Raw genomic sequence first — 15,892 nt, 5'->3', positions numbered from 1 at the left:
AATATAACAGTAGTAATATAAAATTCCATACAGAACTTATTTAAAGATTATGATGATGCTGAATGCACGCTCCCACTTACATGAGAGTAAACACATAGCCTACATCTGCAACCACAACATTTGTTTTAAGTCTTGCAAGAGCCATGGACTTAATATCCACTTGCAGCCTTCTAATTTCTACCAGTGGGGTGAAATAGCAACACTGGCTAATCCTGTAAATTCTTGAAACAAGTCATTTTATATTGAAAACAACAAATATTAAAAATAAATATCCAAACTGCTGAACAGATTTGTTTGTTTACAGTTGTGGGCCAAAAAACGAACCCTTCCGGTGTGTTTGGACAGAAACTGAACAAAGCAAGTGGTTGAGGAAACACGATTGTTTATGAAGTCAATGGAAAAATGTGATTATTCACCCAGGGTAGTGAGAATCACACTTTTCCCCGGGCTTCACCACTCTGCTATACAAACACACGATATAGAACAGGAGACTGAAGGAAAATGTGTGTTCTAAACCAGTGGTTCCCAACTGGTCCAGGGTCCAGATTTCTCCTTAGTCAAGAGTTCCCACACAGGCCACACAGGCCCACACAGTTTCATATATTCAGCATCATATTTGCATTTGGCTTTGTTGTTGAAATTCACTGTACTTTAAAATAAAGTGTGTTTTTTTTACAAACTTGACATGTGTGCAAGTCACTTACGGCCCATTCAGAATAGACCCAGGAAACCACTTTTGGACCGTGACCCACCAGTTGGGAACCACTGTTCTAAATCAAGCTATTCTCATACACTGTGTGTACATTTGCCTATGAAAAGTAATGCACCAAATTCACCAAAATTCATACGTATCTTACCACTTGCCAGTAATTTGTGTACTGTATATTGGGAAGGTTGCGATCATGTGACTAGTGCTCCAACCGGTGTAAAGAATTCAATTCAATCCAATCCAGTAGAACTTTATGTATCCTGAAGGAAATTCTTGTGCCAGAGACTACTTCAAATTACAGTAACACTACTGTAAGCACAGTAGCCACAATTTTAACAACTCACAACCAGTACCAACCAGAGAACCAGTGGATTCCCCAGGTCAGGGTCGCTGACTGGGCCCAGTTTTAGATCAATAGAGTATTAGATATTTGGCAAAATATACAAGATAGAAGTGTTTTCAAAGTGCAAAAGCAAAAACCAGTGCCTAAAAGAGTAACAAAAGGAGTACGATAAGTACAAGAATTGCTAAACATGGACTGAAATGGTGGGAAAAACTGTGCCTGATGATCAATGTTATATTGATTTTGATATAACAACGAGAAGTAGTATTGCACATGACTGAGAAAATGTTATTGCACTACACTGGCAAGTGATCATGATATTGAAGAATAATAGTGCACATGATGTTGTGAAAAATATTGCATAAGATATAAGTAGTAATGTGCATCATAGTAAGTAATAGTGCACCTAATATAGGTGAATATTCCTGTCAGTGTCCTTTGTTTCAGCTCTCATCCTAACACAAGGGGGAGGAGTTATACAGTTTGATTGCCACAGGTAAAAAAGATCTTCTGTGGCGTTCTGTAGTCCTCCTCGGTGGTCTCAGTCTATGGCTGAATGTGCTCTGATAGGACTCCAGAGTGGCATGCAAAGAAGGAAGTGGTCCTCCTAAGGACACAACTCAAGGTGGTGGATGGGTCGCAACACACAGGACTGTCCTCCAGGACTTTTCCAAGGAGATGGCTGTTCTGTTCTGTTCTGTGTCGTTATCATGTTTCTTTTCCTAAACCTAACCAGAGTAACTTTACTTGCCTAAACCTAATCTATGTAACTTTACAGTATAGCGCCATTTGTGGAGCGAGCCTCATACAAACAGGATATGTCCTCTGAGTTCAGTCAGAACCTGAGCCGAAACACAAACACACACACACAGGGATGGTGCAAATGCTTCTAGCTGGCAACTGTCAGTTGATACATTAGCAGTTTGGGACACAGACAAAAATGGTCAAGCATGCCAATGATGTGAAGTGGAAATTTGCCCTGCGTTCTGTCTGAACACATCCTCTGCTAATTTTAGTCTGCATTTACTGTGTGTCAGTTTTGTCAAGTGCAAAATGTGTCCTATTAAAAACACTTCACTTAAATTGGCCTTGACTTTGTGTATGGATGTATTCATCCACTGTGTGTGTATTTATGGCTCCATGTCTGCAAACCAAATACTGCTTTTTGCATTCTTTCTGCCTTGTATGTGCACTCAGCGTGTACCAGTGTACTTGCATGCGTTTAGGATTATCCATCCTGAAAGTCATTCTTATTCTGCAAGTCTGTGTTTATCTACATAATTCCATCCACATTCCAGTTATTAGATATTATTTTCCACATTGCTCATACTGCACAGCTGCTCCACCTAACTGCAGCACCAGTGCAAGATAGACACAGGACATGGAGAACTGTACAGTGGCTACCAGAGCACTGTTATCTCTGTATTCATGTTCATCTGAGCCAGACTATAATAGTGCATTATTACAATGTGGTGTGACAATCCAATCTGATGGCAGTAAAAAAAAAAACTCCACCCAACCACACTGGGAGTGGAAAGATTTCATGCAAACGCCTTCTCTCTTGCTAAACCAGGCGAGGGGGAAACGTCGCGTTGCACAATGGCTCTGTTGTATTATTAGCCCCTCAGAGGAAGCTACAATTGTCGGATCAGACACCCAAAAAAAAGAAAGAAAAAAAAGAGTAAAGTAAGTCTGGGAAAATATCAGCTTCCTGTCCATGACTTCAGGGTTTAGCCTGAGTAAGTGTTTGCCTCTGCCTTTCTGCCTTTCTCATGCTTCACACACTTTCTGACCCTGTTTCTCTCTCTCTCTCTCACTCCACAGCTATTTGGCCGGCTCCTTGTTTACTCGGATCAAACTTGTTGGGAAATCCCAAGTGGGTTAAGACAAACACACACGCGCAAACACACGGACATGCAGTGATCAAAATTAGCTGGCACTGAGGTATCAGAGCAGATCACTGCTAAAACACTAACTGCACCACCAGTATCTGATTCTCATACAGTGCACCCGAGATTATTACTGTAATTTATGCTGACATAAATAAATCATAAAAATCTGTGTGTGTGTGTGTGTGTGTGTGTGTGTGCGCACGCAGGAGAGGAGGTGGAGAGGGAAGGCTGAGAGGGAGTGATAGTGAAATGAGAGACAGACTGTACTTCATTTATTATCATTATTATTTGCTCTAATGGTCAGACTTGGTTTCCCAGGAGCTCTTCTTAGCCTCCAACACTCAGTGGGAGCAACAAGCTCTCAGAAATAAAAGAGAGCAAGAGAGAGAGGAAATACCAGGACATCTCCTTCCAACTTATCTGGTTGGTAGCCAGCCTGTATCTCCCCCAGGCAGCGCACACTGTCTGTCTGACCTCGACTGAACTCAACTCAACTGCGACTGTAGTCTCACTGCTGATGATGTGGAGCTGAGAGAGAGGGGGTTTGAAGTGAGCACCAGAGAGAGAGGGAGGAGGGAGAGGAGGGGGAGCAGGAGAAACGAACTTGCTTTACATGTTCCTAACAAGGAGGCAAAACCCAAGTCGTTCTCTCTATTTCATTGCTGCAGAGAAATATGGTAAAATTGATGCAACTGAAAAGGCTGTAATGAGTCAATCTTCAAAAACCAATTAAACTATACATTATCTATTTGCTGCAGCGATGGTATCATACACCACCTAAAATAAAATCATGTAAATGCTTGATTGAAAGTGCATTTTATGAAACAGACAATGAAACGGACGCATTAGCCCCGTTTCCACCAAACACTTTCGGTATGGTATCTTTGGAACCAAAAGTAACCCTTCAGACATGGTACCCAGACCCTAGCAGTTCCACTGCAAACAGTACTGTTAAACGTGGGCGGGGTTGTTGTCACTCACTGCTCCGCCCAACACTCACTGTATTTCCTCATTACCGGTGACACAGATGGAAGTCTGCACCTTGTTTATCGTCCACAGAACAAGGTTGCAGGCTGGCTGTGAGAGTTGCTCTCCATGGGACTCGTTGAGTAACATTACAAGTTAACGTTCCAACTTTAAAGTCGCCGGCAGTCAGCCCAGTGAGTTAAGTTATTTTTTCTCCGACTACATCTGCTGCAAGAGGCAGCAAAACATTCTTTCATTTTATAGTTATAGTTTACTCATGTAAAACTCTCCATGGTGTTAAAAGTGGTTGTTTCAAAACCAGCCACAACTCAGCCCTGAGCAGAGTGACCATCCGCTACTGACCAATGGGATGGGGGAGCAGCTAATGTGTGCTTGAGGAGAGGAGCAAACCATGGAGCATATTATTGAAGCCTGCTCTCTCCAAAGACTAAAAGGAGGTCTAGTCTCCCTCCACAATATAGATCAAGAGGCTACTGCTTGGCTTGAGAAATTTGCATTCGCTAAATAAATAAACTGACCAATGCATGGCCTGTAGTATTCACAGCTCCACCTTTTAGTACCAGATCTGTGTGCTAGGTACCCCAACAGAGGGGGGACCAAAAATGGGGACAGTACGCAACGGTCCCATTGGTACCATCCACAACTTTTCGTGGTGCCGTACCGTACTGCTCAGTGGAAACAGGGCTATTGTAAGTAACTGTCTGGATCTGCAATAATTCATTCATCATTGAAACATGATAACATAAATAAGTGAAATATGTATATGCTCTTTCTTGCTACGAGTTAAAGTAGAGAACTGATAACAAAGTTGTGTCTGTTTGCAGAAGGTGAAGCCACAGCCAGTAGCTGATTGCTTAGCTTATTTTAGAGGCTAGAAACAAAAGGAAACACTAGCCTGACTCTGTCCAAAAGTTACAAAGTCCACCAAAAAGCTCACATTTCGCATTTCTTAAGTTAAAAAATGTTGAATTTGAATGAGGCAGAGAGAGAGAGAGGGAGAAAGACAGAGGTATGGGAAGGCTGTGAGAGAGAAATGCATGAGGAAAATAAACACGGAGGGGAACAAAAAGAGACGAGATCCACAGTTAAAGATGGAGTGATGAAAGGGCAAAGAGAGAGGGAGAAAAGACATGAAATAGAGGGAGAAAGATAAGCAAGAAAAAGGAGAGTGGGTGTTCATAAGTGTAAGACATAGTAAGGGAAATGATGGAGTTGGCGCCAGGGAGCAAAGGTAGAGAAGGGGAGTGATGAGTTTGGAAGAAGAGTTCAGCAAAGGCCTTGGATCCAATCAAAAGACTGTTTTTGATTCTGTTTTTCATTTCACCTAAAATAATGTTTCAATAGTCCCTTGCTCATAGCTAAGCACCAACCTTGCTCTTTGAATGGGTACTCGTTTTGAGCAGAACACTTCTCTGTGGCCCCAGATGAACTGTGCAAACTCACTGCAGCGGCAGCTTGGAGAACCAAGCTTTGCTGGATTAGCTGGCCTTGTTTCACTCTTGTGAGAAATTATTCAGACTTTTGGTGATGCGGTTTAAAGGTAAAACCTGATTTAATATTGCATAAGATTTTTGAACCCACAGGTGACTAAAGACAATCAATTCTGGTTGTGTCAACATTTAGGCAGGCATAGACGAACCACATTATTTATGATTTGACTGATCAATGTTATGTATAGACTGAAAGTTTGCTGACACAAATTGGTTGGACAAGTTACACGAAACTGATGCACCATCATGTGTGAAATTAAAGCCAAAGGTAATTTATCTCATCATAATACTTTAAGTGTTGTAGTGCCAAATATACACAGAATTCCTGTAACTAGCACTGCAGTTTGGAAGACGTCACATGTATACTGTATAATAAAACAGATCATTTGTCATTTCAACTTTTAAAAAAATTAATTGGAATCAATATTTATTGCCCATTCTATAGATGTAGTTGGCTGATATTAGACAGAATTTTCAAACTGTTACACTCTGTTTCCATCTTCAGTCTGACATTGCGTCCAATCTATTCGCTTTCTGTGGTGTAGGGGGATTCGATTGTCCCTTACCAATCACAAGAGACAAACGTATCCACCTGAATCTGACGTCATTTTAAGTTTACACTGAAGCATAGCCATGCCAACATATAGGGTTTTAACAATGGAGTAGAGCGAAGTCAAACAAACTACAATATTCAACACATTCTCACTCCCAACTCGTCAAACTCGAGGTACCCCTCCAGCATCAGTTTTGGATGCTCAGGGACAGCATGTCAGTTTACGCTCTAATTTACGCTCAGGACATGCATTGTATCTTCTCATGAAAATGTATACTTTCCACATCAGTGAAGATTCTCAGTCATCCAGGTCATGGTTATCTTAAGTGCTATATCGTAGGCAACTGGACATGCCTGAGTTTCTTGAAGATGTTTTACCTCTCATCCAAGAGGTTTCTTCAGCTCTGAAGAAGCAAGTCCAGTTGCCTACGATATAGCATATAAGATATATTTTCCACTCATTAAATGCATACAGTCTCTTTTCAAAATATACTTACGTTTTGAACGTAGGTCAAAAACTTCATTTTTGGGTTTACCTCCTTAGATTTAGGCGACAAAAGCATGTGGTTAGATTAGAAAAAGACATTGTGGTTTGGCTTAAAATAATGACATCTGTTAGCAATGCCATGTTTTATTGTTATTGCTATATTGCTAAAATATCTCGATTGACTTATGGTTTCACATGGGACACGAACAGCCGTCTTCTAGTTGAAAGCCTGGAGTTTGTGATCCGTACCACCTCCTTCCTACCTTCCTTTGCAGACCTTCTCGTTCTTTATTCCACGGCAGTTGCCAGGAGTGTAAAAAAATGCCACCGGTCTCTGCATCTCATATGCTAAAGGGTGCTTCTGTGTTAGTATCTGATGCCGAGAGTGACTGAGTGCCGAAGTGTTGGTATGTGATGTCAGAGTGAGACCGAGTTACATTGTCGGGCCATATTGAGAAGACATGTTGAATTAGAACAGCATCTCTCTTGTCTATAGCACTCAGCATTGTTGTTATTACTCCTCACTGGTGCTGGTGTGCCTCTTGACAACACTTGACAGGGCGGCCCGTGGCGCTGATTTGCTAATCGAGTTGTCTCGTGGCGTTTATCGGTCATTTTTTATTTCAGCTGAGAAACTACTGTCTCATGTCACAACGCCAGATGAATCAGTCAACTCCAGCACAGTAGATTCAAAGGTCTGGATCCAGGCAATAGATGTAGAGTAAATCAATGAGAACAGGGTGCAGTATGTTAGTTTTGTTTGCATCACTTGTGCCCTTAGGAGATACAAATTCAAGCCCTGAAAATGTTTTTAAACTTTTAAAATTTGATTTGAACTAGCCGACTATTGAGACACCTCATTGTTGATTTTGGAGCCGAATTCTGCTTCAACACTTTTAAATAACGCTATGGGACACTGATGTAAAAGCCAGGAGGTGTATTGGTAGCAGCATTCATAAATATAGGATATATTGCTACAACAACTTATAACTGTAATTTCAGCACGGTCCACAGTAATTCTCATACGAAATAAAATATTGATTAGGACTGATATAGAAAGTCTGAGTGGTACAAAAAAAAACAGAAAAAATGTGAGCTCTACAAACTGTGTGAGGTCTCAGCGGTAGCGCTGTTTACAAGAACTGAGCAAAAGGCACATGCAAAAACAAACTGCTACACAGCTATAGTACACTGTATACAGTACCATATGTATGGTCACGCTCCATTACATGCAAATACAGATGTGTCTGACAGGCACATGATGGTCACATCAAATGCACACAGTGAAACAAGCATATGTGTGTAAAATTCCTCTGAGACAAACTTATTTTTCAGAGACAGACCAAAAATACTCGGCAGCAGTTGAGTGTGCACATTTCCTGTGAACACATAAACACGAACACAAATAACTTGCTGTCACAAACACAAACGTGAAGTTTCCCCCAAAAACACAAACTCGTAAATACACATGAAGCCTCCAACAAATTCAGAACAAAACCTGCATGTTATCACGCTCTTCATAAACTCATACATATATGCATAAGGGTTCTCACATGCACACACGTGCGGTGTGGCTGTCTGCCTCCCACTTGCAGTGTTTGTGACGCATAGGAAAAGTCATTAGACCTGCACTTCCTCTCCAAACAGAAGAGAAAGAAGAAAAGACCGTCTTACATGAAACACACAGGAAATGTGTGGGTGACTGCCTGTATGTGTGTTTGTGTCCGTTTGTGGATTTGTGCACTTGCACGTGTGTGTGTGTGTGTGTGTGTGTGTCCTGGTCTGAAGTTCTGCCCCTACGGCTGGTGGCCAGCGTCTTGTAATTGCTTGCCTGTAATTGCTTTCATTGACTAGACGACAACCGCAATTACAACCAATTAGAACGCACAGCTAACGGTGGGCCCGCTCGGCACACAAAGGTGATCTTGTGGGTTTGGCATTTGTCCAAAGCCTCTCCCCCTAATTTTTAGATTTGACTGATTAATATAATTTTTAAGTGTAACACAGAGGTAATAATAAGATTATTCTGTATCCCACAAAACTGGCTGGACAAATTAATTACTGTAACACCTTTAAATAATGACTGATTTTAAGCTTTAAAAAAAATCATGCTGGGTGTGTTTTTCAAACAAGCAACAACGTGTAAAGCAACTGTACTCATATCTGGCTTCAACTGACTTCACAAGTTTCATTTCTCCCTTCACAAAGGTACAAACAGTTACAGCTTCTGCATGTTGTGAAACTCAAGGTTCTAATTGTGTAACTAATCACTTGACATGGAAGGGTGTGTGTGTGTGTGTGTGTGTGTGTGTGTTTGTGTCTTGTGTCTCATTCTATATGGGAGCTATAATTTTGCATAACATCCAAACCACCACTTCCTTGTGTTTCTGATGCGTGGGTGCATGCTGATCTGCATCATCAGTCAACATAAACAGTCTGTGCTACTGTATGTGTGACTGTATATGAATGTTATGTATATATTTATGTTGATTAGGTGTTTATACACAGTAGATAGATAGATAGATAGATAGATAGATAGATAGGAGCTCACAGAAATCCAAAACAACAAAAACAGGAAGAGAGCAAACGCCAGAAAGCGGCAGAGGGTGATTCCTGGGGTTTGGACATCTGCTGAAGCTTCAGGAAACTCAATCACTTCATGACTGAAGGTGGAAGTCTTACCTGTCTGCATTAAATCATGCCAACATACAGTGTACACACACACAATGTCGTGGAGACAACACAGACAGGTGAAGGACAGCTTTCCTGACTTCCATAGGTATGAGTACTTCCCCTCACACACACACACAAACCAGCACAGACCGACACACACGAGTGGATTAATTTGGACACTGCGTCCCATCTCTGCCTACCTCTGCCATGAACATCTGTCACCTGAGCAGGATCCAAACTGCTAATAAACATGCAAAGGCATGCCCGTGTGCATAGACACACACACACATGCACATGATCTCTATTTCTCTCTCACTCTATCACACATACACACCTCCTTCAGTCAGAAAAGATGGCTAAATTTGGCCCAGTCTCCATGTGTTACTGGTTCAGTATTTTATCACTGTCTTCACACACACCTGCACCCACAGCCACCCACAGCCACCCAGCGTCGCTAAGACATCCTCATCTCTGTTTTGTTTTGGGTGTTTTTGTTTGTTTTGTCTTGTTTTTATTCACCTTTGAGAGACTTTGGGAACAATCCATGGTCATACTGGATATTTACACTGATAATAATGTCGTAAGAACTAAGACACCTGTTTCCCTTAATATTCCCTGGGGTGTCACTTTCTTCACTGCGAACAGCAAACAGTGGCTCAGGTGCTGTTTATTGGCACGTGAAAGGGAAAAATTTCTGTGCGTGCAAAGTTCACCACTGAATATTCCACACAGAGTGGGAAATCCCCCCCACACAACAGCCAAAAAATGAAGCATGTGTTACTGACTGTAATATTCAACTTTTGAGCCTGAGGGGAACAGCTTGCATTACACTCTTCAAAGGGACAGCTTGAGTGTTTAAGGTTATACACTAAAATAGGTCTGAGGGATGTATGTGTGTGTCCCCTTCACAACCATGTGCTCCACATCCATACAAAGTTGTTTTTAAAACGTGGTGCACCCTGAAACTGATCTACTCTCTGATGAAAGGGGATGTTGTGGTGGGGCATAATGAGGGTAAAGTTCACAGCAAAGTGCAAACCAAAGAAGCAGGCTGACAAAATAGCACCAAAGTTAGTGAAAGCAGGGGTGCAAATATAGAGACCCAGCAATGTGTTGGGTGGACAATGAGCCGGTATGAGTGATTGCCACGTTGCCAGCTTTAATCAGAACCAGAACCATGAAACGGCCACATCACAACAGTTTTGACCTCTTTACACTGGCTCCCTGTTTGTTTTAGGATTGACTTTATCGATTACTTTTAAGGCTCTTCATGGCCTGTCTCTAGATTACATTTCAGACCTGTTAGTCCCTTAGTCCCCTTAGGTAGTTTTACATCCTCGGGCAAGCATATCCTGACTTTATCTGAGTTGTCTGTCTATTTTATCGCTATCTTATTGATGTTATTTCCTATTTATTATCTTGATTTTAGCTTTGACTTATTTTATCGTTTACTGGATGACATCTTATGACATGTTATTTGTTTTATTCTCCTTGTGTTTTATATGTGTTTAATTTTATTGTACAGCACTTTGTATCCGTGTTTTGAAAGGTGCTATATACATAAAGTTTATTATTATTATTAGTATTATTATTAAGATATGCCTGTGTTCAAAGAAGAACTCTCATTAAATTAAAAACAGTACCATTTGCTATGCCCACAAAAAAGGCAAACCCATCTACTTCATGTTTATTTTTTTGTAAAATAGTCAATAGCATCTATAACAAAAATATATGCTTATTCTATAACTATAAATCATGAACAAAAAATGTTAAATTAATAACTTCTTAATTCCTTATTTTCCTTGATATTTTTAAGATATGAAATGATAATTGCTGGGTAATATGCATATGTTATGCAGTGTCAAGACTTTGATCATGTGACGAGACAATATGTGCATTACCTTACTCCACTGGTATAAAGTTTAAATCTTTAAACATATCTAATACTCTCAACTCTCTCGTTTAATGTGAAAACATAATCAGTAATGTTGATTATGGATGATTATTTGTCAAACATTTATAAAAAAAATTCTGATAAGCCAACTCAGGCTGCTTTCAAACTGTGAGAATAGTCTAATTCTCTTCACTTTCACAATCAGACTTGGTTTTGTGGGTTTATGAAACAGGTAATAGGTCAACATTTCCTGTTTCTAACTGTAAACAACTCACACGCAGGCAGCGTTGAAGTATCATTTTGAACTTCTTGAAAACAGCTAAAATGTCAGTGTCTCTGCACATAGCCGTGGCTGGATGCTTATTGAAGCAGAAGCTCTGTTGCAATTTCCTTCTGTCAGTTACTTAGAATAGTTTTATATCTTCCAGGCCAGCACATACAGTAGCTGTTCAATATGCAATAGCTGGCCTTGCTAGATATTTGTACATTTACTTAAATTCCTCATGTTGGAGTCTTGTGAAATAAATTATACAAACTGTGCCCACATTAAATTAATACACTGTTGTTCATTATCAGGCTTTTCTTTAAAACACTGCTATATTACATGCATATTCAGAATTTATTTTATTTTTTTATGCATTCAATATCACCATCTAATTACATCATAAATGCAGGGACCACGCTAGCTGTAATTTAAAAGGTTATTAGTGTATATTGCCAGTAAAAAACACATTAGATTAGTGCCTTACCTTGGCAATCCAATTCCCCTGTACATTCCCATTGTAGAGGTCTGGAGCTGGCGAGGATTCCTCCAGTGTTAATTAAACCGTCTGTCTTGGAGAGAATTAAGGTCGTGATCTCCCAGACCTCACCACTCCCACACTCCCTGAGAAGAAAAGAGAGAAGAAAAGAGACTTAATGAAGGAATAAAAGGATGAAATGACTTAATGAACCGCCTAACGAGGCCTGCGGCCGTTTAATAAGGGCTTATTAAAGCTTAATTAGAGCAATAATCCAGCTTGTTTGGAGTCAGTCAGTGTTGACTTGTGGCTGATTGTGTTTTTATGGTAACTGCATAAACAAGGAAGCATTGTCATTCCTCAGGAAGGAAGACGAGTCCAACGGTGTGTGGGTGTGTGTGGGATGCAACAGAGAGGGATTCCGAGAAATGATTAGGTGAGGGCTTCAGGTGACCTTTCAATCACATGGAGGCCCTGCAGTCACCATCTGGTCACATGCTGAAGTTTGATTTACATTCACTATCTGAATCAAACACTCCCAGCTCTTCCTGAGCATTAAAACAACTAAACCCATTGTAAAAACCCTGAATACAAATACGGATTAAAAACATGTTGCTCCATGGATTTCAAGGTAACTCCTTTTCCAATACTTGAGGGGGGACTACCATTTTAAAATTCATACATGTTATTCCTATGGTCTAAGACAGTCCAAAAATATTATTGAACATGAACAACTCTGCTCTGCAAACACAGCCTGAATTGGTTTCGTTTTTAGCCAGCAAAAAAGCCCCTCTAAAAAAAAAAAATCAATATCAGTGTAAGTGTATCTTGTATTTAGAATATTTAAACACTTTACCTTGCCGTCAGACATGTTTTTTCCAATGGGTAATCAAAGCCACTACCTCAAAGCCACCAGCCTCCATTCACTAAAACAGTCATTTTCGAACAGTTGCTCGTCCACCGCTACCTCCATCAGTTAGTGTGTATGGTAAGGTCGGGAAAATATTCAGATTATCACAGATATTGATTTTTTAGGTGGCTAAAATATATTTTGCTGTGACCCCAATCCACAGCAGTACATTGCTCTTCCATGTTGTTAGATTTAGTTTATTTAAAACACTAGCAAGGCAACACAGTACATAAAAAGTGCCCTCCTGGGAGCCAAAACGCGCACTAAAGTGCCCTCTTGGCAGCAAAAATGCCCTCCTGGGAGCCAAAACGCATGCTAAAGTGCCCTCTTGGGAGCCAAAACGTGCGCTAAAGTGCCCTCCTGGGAGCCAAAAGGCGTGCTAAAGTGCCCTCTTGGCAGCAAAAATGCCCTCCTGGGAGCCAAAACGCACGCTAAAGTGCCCTCTTGGCAGCCAAAATGCCCTCTTGGGAGCCAAAACGCACGCTAAAGTGCCCTCTTGGCAGCCAAAATGCCCTCTTGGGAGCCAAAACGCGCGCTAAAGTGCCTTCCTGGGAGCCAAAACGCACGCTAAAGTGCCCTCCTGTGAGCCAAAACGCTTGCTAAAGCGCCCTCTTGGCAGCCAAAATGCCCTCTTGGGAGCCGAAACGCTTGCTAAAGTGCCCTCTTGGCAGCCAAAATGCCCTCTTGGGAGCCGAAACGCTTGCTAAAGTGCCCTCTTGGCAGCCAAAATGCCCTCTTGGGAGCCAAAACGCACTAACTTGAGTAGCCTGTCTAGTTAGTCTGTTTTAAGGCTATATAATGTGCCATTTGTATAACATATAAACATGTCAAAGTTCCCTCGAAAACACGCGGAACTTAGTGCCCTCTTCAGTGGCGAGAATGCGCTGTATGTGCCCTTTTTTTTCTTTTCGCCCCTGCCCTTCAAAAAGTCTGTGCACGGCACTGGTCGGACCACTTTCTTTCACTATATGCATTTAATGTTAAAGTTATGGCTGAAAATGACAACAAAAATAAACAAGTTTGCAGATTTTGCATTTCTCCACTAGTCTAACCGAAAGTTTTTTTTTAGCATGACGCCGCAGTGATTGGGACTTCATGGTTACATTTTCGGTTTCAGAACTGAGACCATTACAACAGATGAAAGGTTGTTCAGGTATAAAAAAGAAAACAAACATTGTCCACAAAATCAGTCTCCCATTCACTGTCTATGGGGCAGCCCCAGACTTTATACCCTATGACATCACAAGTTTGAGACTTCTTCTCTGCTTCTGGCTTTGAGTGAGTAGCTGATGTCTACAGGTATTAATTGAACTTTCCTAGGCCCTGGAAATAACATACTGGAATTCTTAATTTAGGGGGTGTTCCCCTTTCACTGTGAAATTTCTGCTTTTCAGATGCCATCAGCTAAAGCTTTATCAAACATGACACGTTCTTGTCTCTGTGTGAGTCTAGAGCTCAAAGCACCAGACATACTGTAGTTTCCCACATCATGTTTTCAGATCTCATATGAGGAAGTTGCGTTATGGACTTTGGCAAATGAGTCACGTGGTTTGTAGGACGCTACTGATTCAGGGGACTCCTTTCCTTATTTATTCAATCGCACAATACACAATGTGTCCTCTTTAGACATCAGCATGACTCACGTGAGTCAGACACTGAGCTACATTGAGCCTGAGAACACATCTAAAGCAAGTCTAAGGTATACAGCACACTTGAGGCTTAGGATTTCCATTATATAGACGGTGATGCCATCACCCCTCAGAGGACTGACTCAACCTCACAGCATGTTGTGTCCTACTTGTATGAGAATTCCAAACTGCTCTCATTACTATAGCTCGCCACTCTGTCTCTCTGACTGATTCATTTAAATCAGTGATTCAGAGCTTAAATGCCTGCAGGCCTTTGTGTGGGGTTAGCAATATCCAGCGGTCCCAGCAATGAAAGGGGTTACTCATCTTTCTCACTGATCATGGGAGAACCCACAAGATGACCCTGTCAAACAAAAGATACAGAGCCACACGGTATGTTTATGAAATGTTGCTTCAATTGAATTGGATGATAAATGTGGCCACCCAGTACTGTGTGTGCCTCACAAAGAGGCAGCACATGTAGACAGAGGATTGACTGTCCCAATTTTACCGACAGTCATGGTATGCTGTATGCCGCTGTGACCTCGTCATCTTTACCAGTAGTGCGTAATGATCAAGACTTCTAGCTCAGGAAGAGACAATCCACAAAGCTAACACGTATAATTCAACCTTTCAATGCAGTCAGCATTTTAATAAAGTACCAGTGTATTAGAAGCATAAATAACATAATCAAAATTTACTGAAATACAGTGAGGCCTGGTTTGAGTGACTAGCGAGCAACAACAGCAACCTGTCAAACTATTGTTCTAAATCCCCTCCAAGACAAACATTAGAAGTAAATGTTGCTGTTGAGACCTCCATGCGTCATGCCACATTCACACAACACAATATCAGCCAAATTCAAGCCTGATGCAGTGTTGTATGGTGTCGTGAGAGTCGTACATGATAATCCATTGTTTTATCTCATGTAGGGTGTCACAGTAGACGAAAACAGACGCCATGTCTGGGACGCCTCATGACGTCCTGACAGAAAGTCTAGCATGTTTGATTTTCTTTGTGTGGTGACGCGATGTCTCCCGTCACAGCCGTCACTTTGACCAATAGAAACACAGAGCGATATGCTGCCATGGACAACTATATGTCAACAACACCCCAGCCTTTTTGATATTTCCTCTAGGGATGTTACCACGACAAAGTAAAAAAGGAAAAGTGATGGCGTGAAACAGCAGAGGCACCGCAACCCGGTGAGTACTCCCATTAGCGTCAGGCTAGCAAAGAATGTTATTTCTTTATAATGGAAGATATAAGGTAATAAACTTCATTTCAAGCAGAGTACATTAGAAACTGGCCTTTATTTATTATTCCCTCCGTATTTTTCCTATTTTTATTTTTAATCCAATCCTGTTTGCCTTGTTAATGCATCACATCATCATTTCAAACTCAACACTTCCTGTAGCTATTTAACATTAAAAGCCCATTATAATTTCAGTTGAGAGAATCCTTTTATTGTGAAAACATTTGCAGGAACTCGTGGTGGAGGATTCAGTGACTTGCATAGTTTGCATGTGGTGCTTCAAATGTAGCTCCTGCCATCTGGTTCTGATTTTTACATTACTACAATAATG

The 15,892-nt window shown here is 41.0% G+C and overlaps 1 long non-coding RNA gene across 3 annotated transcripts in view; it reads right to left on the bottom strand.

Annotated features, from left to right (window-relative positions):
- The window catches only part of LOC117265980 (uncharacterized), a 145,408-nt gene that overhangs the window by 59,307 nt on the left and 70,209 nt on the right, over window positions 1-15,892 (bottom strand). For all 3 annotated transcript variants that reach the window (XR_004502464.2, XR_004502465.2, XR_013492221.1), the window contains exon 3: window positions 11,778-11,914. This is a non-coding gene — a long non-coding RNA (uncharacterized LOC117265980). The remainder of the gene's footprint in view (window positions 1-11,777; window positions 11,915-15,892) is intronic.

This window comes from Epinephelus lanceolatus, chromosome 10 (assembly GCF_041903045.1).
Source record: "Epinephelus lanceolatus isolate andai-2023 chromosome 10, ASM4190304v1, whole genome shotgun sequence".
Taxonomy (NCBI): Eukaryota; Metazoa; Chordata; class Actinopteri; order Perciformes; family Serranidae; genus Epinephelus; species Epinephelus lanceolatus.
This window is presented reverse-complemented; position numbering and strand designations above follow the sequence as displayed.